Below are 6,150 nucleotides of genomic sequence, written 5' to 3'. Positions count from 1 at the left end.
AGCCCACACTATATAAATACAAGAGCCCATATTTAATTAGTCATACTTTTGATCTCTAAATTAATTCTAAATTAATTATAGATCAACACTAATGAAATAATATGATTTTATATTAATATATTAGAACTTATAATATATTAATAAATCATAACTTATACTATTCTCAAAAGATTATCCGTAAATTGTTCGGGTGAAGTGCAACCCAAATGGACCATGCCGGGTCGGGTCAAGTACATACCAAATATAGTTATGGACTTAGACACTATATCCAACAAGTCTATGGCCGCTATGCATGATCTACCTCCCTCTTACGCTGACTAGTGATGACAAGCAACGAAGGAAAACAATCCTGGTTGATTTCGTTGTAATCCGACATTCAGCAGATCATAATATCATTTTGGGAAGGCCAACCTTGCTCAAATTAGGTGCGATTTCGTCCACAATGCACGGGATAGTGAAGTTCAACACTAGAAGAGGTCCGGCCACAATCCTGGCCACACCGCCAAGACAACTACAGTGCTTTACGATTATGCAGCCAGCCGAGATAACAAGAGAAACCAAAAAACCATGGGGCAAATCGGCATACGAGAAAGAGGTGATCAACGAAGAACACCTTGATCAGACAATCAGCATCGGTCGCAACCTTCCAGGGCACTCCATGCCGGCACTCGTTGACATCCTCAGACGATACAAGCACCTATTTGCATGGACTCCCACAAACATGGTAGGTGTAGACCAGAAAATCATCGAACATAAGCTCATGAGTAAACCGGGTACAAAAGAAGTTAAACAGAAAAACAGGGTCCAGGGGGGAGATCGTAATAGGGCGATCAATGCGGAGGTGCCCAAGTTGACGAAGGCAGGGATCCTGAGGGAACCAGTATTCCCAACTTGGATAGCCAATCCTGTCATGGTACGAAAGCATGACGGATCATGGCGCATGTGCATCGATTTCTCCGACCTTAACAAGGCATACCCTAAAGATTGTTACCCCCTCCCGGAAATTGACCAGAAGGTAGAATCACTACAAGGTTTCAAATTAAAATGTTTTCCGGATGCGTATAAAGGGTATCACCAGATCCTGATGAGTAAGGACGATGAGGAGAAAACAACCTTCTACACCGACCATGGCACATTTTGCTATACTAAAATGCCCTTTGGTTTAAAAAACGTGGGGGCAACATACCAACGTTTGGTCGACTCCATGTTCTCAAGCCAGATTGGGAGGAACATTGAAGTATATGTCGACGATATGGTCATGAAAAGTGAGGATGAGGCAAAGATGTTGCAGGATATCGAGGAGACTTTCAAAACGTTGGAGAAAACAAGGATGAAGCTAAACCCGAGCAATTGTACTTTTGGAGTGGAAGAAGGCGAGTTCCTAGGATACTATGTTACCAGACAGGGCATCCAGTCCAACCCAGCAAAAGTGGACGAGTTCATGGAAACGCCACCCCCAAGTACTCTAAGAGACACACAAGGCCTGAATGGGAAAATCACGGCGCTCAGTAGGTTCGTTTCAAAGTCAACTGAAAAGGCTATGCCACTATTAAACACATTGAAAGGCTGTATCGAGAAAAGTAATTTCAAGTGGACAACGACGGCAGAGGTAGCACTCCAAGGAATCAAGGAAGCTTTGCACAAGCTACCCACGTTAGCTAGCCCCATTCCGGGTGAGATATTGCAGGTATACCTATCGACCTCATCCGAAGCCATATCCTCTGTACTAGTTGTGGAAAGAGAAGGGGAACAGAAGCCAGTGTACTTCGTGAGCAGAGCGTTACAAGGCCCTGAACTCAATTACCCCACTCTAGAAAAGCTGGTGCTAGCACTAATCTATGCTGCGAGACGGTTGAGACGGTAGTTTCAGGCCCACCAAATAGAGGTCCTGACGAATTGTCCGATTAAACAAATCTTGCTCAAGCCCGAAACCTCAGGAAGACTCGCAAAATGGGCGATTGAGTTGGGTAAACATGATATTAGCTACCGGCCAAGGACAAGCATCAAAGGGCAAGCACTGGTAGATTTTCTGCTTGAAGTCCCAGGGGAAGGAGATGTAATCAAAAAAGGAATCATGGCGGTAAAAGAAATGCCAGAGGGAAATAGAAAATGGATGTTGTACACCGATGGAGCGTCCAACAAGGAGGGCTCGGGGGCTGGCCTAATCTTAACGAGCCCGGAAGGAGAAGAGGTTACGTATGCCCTCCGTTTCGACTTCCACACCTCAAATAATGAGGCGGAGTACGAAGAACTGCTCGTCGGCCTACGCTTGGCCAAACAAATGGGGGCGGAGGCCGTAGCTACGCTGACAGACTCAAGACGGGCTGCCAACCAGATTAATGGAAGCTTCGAGACAAGAGACAAAAGAATGGAAAGATACGATAAGACAACGCGACAGCTTACCAAATCCTTTAAGGATTTTACCATCAAGCAAATCCCAAGGAGCGAGAACATGAGAGAAGACGCCCTAAGCAAACTGGCGTCGACATGTTTCGATCACCTATCAAAGAAGATTTTGGTCGAGGTGCTCAAGGAAAGGAGCATAGAGGAACGGCAGGTAGGCGCACTCACGACAGCGGGACCTACATGGATGACCCCACTAATAGACTACTTACAGCAAGGCGTCCTACCTGATAGTCATGAAGAAGCCAGAAAAATACGCATAAAGGCACCTTCACACGCTCTAATTGAGGGGGAGCTATACTGAAAAGGGTTCACAACCCCATCGCTAAGATACGTGGACGACATTAAAGGGAAAGAGGCGTTGCAGGAAGCACATGCAGGTCAAGCAGGCGCACATGAGGGTGCACGAGCTCTAACGGGAAAGGTGCTTCGGATGGGGATCTACTGGCCCACCGTGCATCAAGATGCGGCAGAGATGACGAAAGCATGTGGGGAGTGTCAAGCATTCTCCTCGGTCCAAGCGAATCCTCTGACATCTTTATCCAATATATCCAGCCCCTGGCCATTTTATCAATGGGGAATAGACATTGTGGGACCATTCCCAAAAGCACCAGGAAGGTTAAAATATATGGTCGTGGCTGTGGACTATTTTACGAAATGGATCGAAGCAGAGCCGTTGGCATGCATAACAGGAAGGCACATGGTCAAGTTTGTATGGAAGAATATCATGACTAGGTTTGGCACACCTTAAACGCTGGTAAGTGACAATGGGCTTCAGTTTGCTGAAAACCCGTTTAAGGAGTGGTGCACCAGCAAAGGGATAAATCAACGATTCACGTCAGTAGCACACCCACAAGCAAACGGACAGACATAAGTATCCAATAGAACCATTGTGAACGGGATTAAGAAGCGGTTAGGAAAGGCCAAAGGAAGCTGGGCAGAAGAGATACCGACGGTGCTATGGTCGTATAGGACCACCCCGCGGATGGGCACGAGGGAGACACCATTCAGTTTGACATATGGAGCAGAAGAAATGCTTCCAGAGGATATGATGATAGGCACTCTAAGGACAAGCCATACCAATGAAGAAGCCAATTCTCAGGACTTGAGGATGAACCTAGATATCCTTGATGAAAGGCGAGAGAAGGCAAGCATACGCCAGGTGGCATACAAGCGCGCGACAGAGAGATATTGCAATCAAAGAGTCAAGAAAAAGCATTCAAAGTAGGAGAGTACGTACTAAGAAAGAACGAGGCAAGTCGAGCTCAGCCTCAGGGTAAGCTAGGACCCATATGGGAGGGTCCATACAAGGTTGTAGAAGCAATCCAGAATGGGGCGTACACACTAGAAACAATGGAAGGAAGGCAGATTCCAAGAACGTGGAACGCAAGGAATTTGAGAAAATTCTACTTCTAGAAGAAAGCCTTCACACAAAAGTAACGAGGTTGGAGTAAGTACTGGTGGATAATCCAAGTGTCAAAGCGCAAGAAGCCAAGACCAAAACCTGGGCGCGTGAGCACTAAAGAAGGTCATGATACTCGATGTGTTTAAAGCCTTGTACTCAGCGTACAAATCTAAGCAATTAAAGTGATGAAATCTGTACTTAGTGTACTCAACTCTTAATGATTAACGCGCGCAATGCTTAGTGCATTTAAGTCTTAAATTTTGGCGTATTAAATTACAATGCTTAGTGCATTCAATGATAATACTTAGTGTATTAAATACTCAGTATATTAAAACCCAGTGCATTCAGCCTTAATACTTAGAATATTAAGCCTTATAGCCAATGCATATGAGGCTCGACACACTGGCTCATGCGGACGCTTAGTGCGTCGAATTAATCGAGACATCACCTTTATGCTCAACACAAGGTCAATTGCTTAGTGCGTGGACCTATAGCGTTAATAAATTTAGCAACTAACGATATATGGAGTAATAAACACATAGCGATTACATTGCATATATCATCAAAATGTCACAGCAAGGATAACATCGTAAAAAAAAGCCAAAATAACCACACACGAGAGTTCAAGACATAAACATCAAAACAACAAACAAACAAGAGTCTTCACACCCCATAGGGGTAGCATACGAAACCTACATCATACCATCACCATCATCTCCACTCCCTTCGGCATTAGCGCCGCCACCTCCACGCACAACAACATTTTCTACACCTCCAGCGTTCTCAACAATGTCATCAACACGACCCGGCTCAGAAACAACATCATTGCGCTCACCACCCAAACAAACATTGGCATCCAAACGATCGCCAAAACCACCACCACCATCACTCTCACCACCACCAACAATGCTCTTACCATGATCAATTCCATCGTTCCCATCCACCACATCCTCAGGAGTACCATCGGAACCAGAGAAAGCACAAAGATCACGAACCACCTGTATGTTAACTCGCCCAACCCTAGTAATGAAGCATGATCCATACTAGCAAATGCTAGGAGAGCCTCGTTGACACTAGTAATGGGGCCAGTAGCAGGGGTATCTACAAGACCTGGGTGACCAGCAGTGACCAGAGTAGCATGCACAAATTCCGCTCCGGCAACAAAGGCGGCGTGACGGATGAGACTCACCGCCCCCGTAAACTCCGGATGCTTAATTAGCTTATCAACAACTCGCACAAGCCCCACCTGTAATAACCAGTTCAGGTCACGCTGTGTAGCGGTCACATTTGATTGCAAGTCAGCAACCACCCTATCACGATCGACTACGTTGCGTTCAAGGCTTTCGACCTGAATCATTAAACCCTCGTTAACCTGAGAAAGAGAATCAACTTTGGCTTCCAAAACGGACCTGAGTTCCTCCATCGCAGCTTTTTCGGAAGCCAGAAGTTGATACCTTTGCTCTGCACGCTGCAGATCACTAGTAAGTTCTGAAATACGCTGGTCTAACTCAGTTACACGGGCCCCACAACCGGTATGCACAACTTCCATCTCGTTGAGCGTCTGAATACGTCGAGCCCCGACAACAAGATAAAACATGGCTTGTGCAGCGACGCAGGTCATGTTATGGGACAGGGCAGGACTGCCCATAGCCTCCATATCAGCAGCAGTAGCAGGAGTAAAGGCATGTCGGGCGAACTGTAAAGCATTAGCACGAACGGAGAGACGAGACTCATTGTGAATATTCCAAGTGGGGACAAAAGGAGAGGGTCCTGAAGAACCTCCACCTAAGTTCTTGATAGGGGAAAATAGGGGTGGGGTCCGGGTCACGAAGATCCTTTGGAGGAGAAGAATTGGTAGAAACAGGGTTAACAACTAAAGCAGGACCTACGGGCTGTTTATGCGCCCCATCAATCCCTTTAGACTGTTGAGCGTCATCATCACGGATAACAACAAAGGGTGCCGGTGATGAGGATATCGAGTTTAGAAGGCGCGAGAAACTACGTCTGGTTTGAACTCGCTTGGCGACATTAGGTGCACTGCTCATAGTCTCGCCCATAGCCAGAACGGCCTTCCACTTGGCTTGCAGTCGCCGAATATCAACAATGACGCCATCTTTGCTGTCTTCGTCACCCTCGGTGAAAGTAGTATGAACGTCACCTAAAGGCATAACAGAAGAAAGTGGGCAAATAGCAAGGGGATCCACCCCGGAAGACGGCGGATCCACGCTTGTCGTCGGAGGAGTAGGCATAGAGGCAGTAAGAGCAAGCTGGTCCATACGGCGAGGGGGGGGGAGACGATCGACTAGATATGCTTCCCGATGATCCAACTTACCCCTGTAGCG

This window comes from Lactuca virosa, chromosome 2 (assembly GCF_052849685.1).
Source record: "Lactuca virosa cultivar CGN04683 chromosome 2, Lactuca_virosa_CGN04683_v6, whole genome shotgun sequence".
NCBI lineage: Eukaryota > Viridiplantae > Streptophyta > Magnoliopsida > Asterales > Asteraceae > Lactuca > Lactuca virosa.
The sequence above is the reverse complement of the archived record's forward strand: the minus strand, read 5'-3'. Positions refer to the sequence as shown.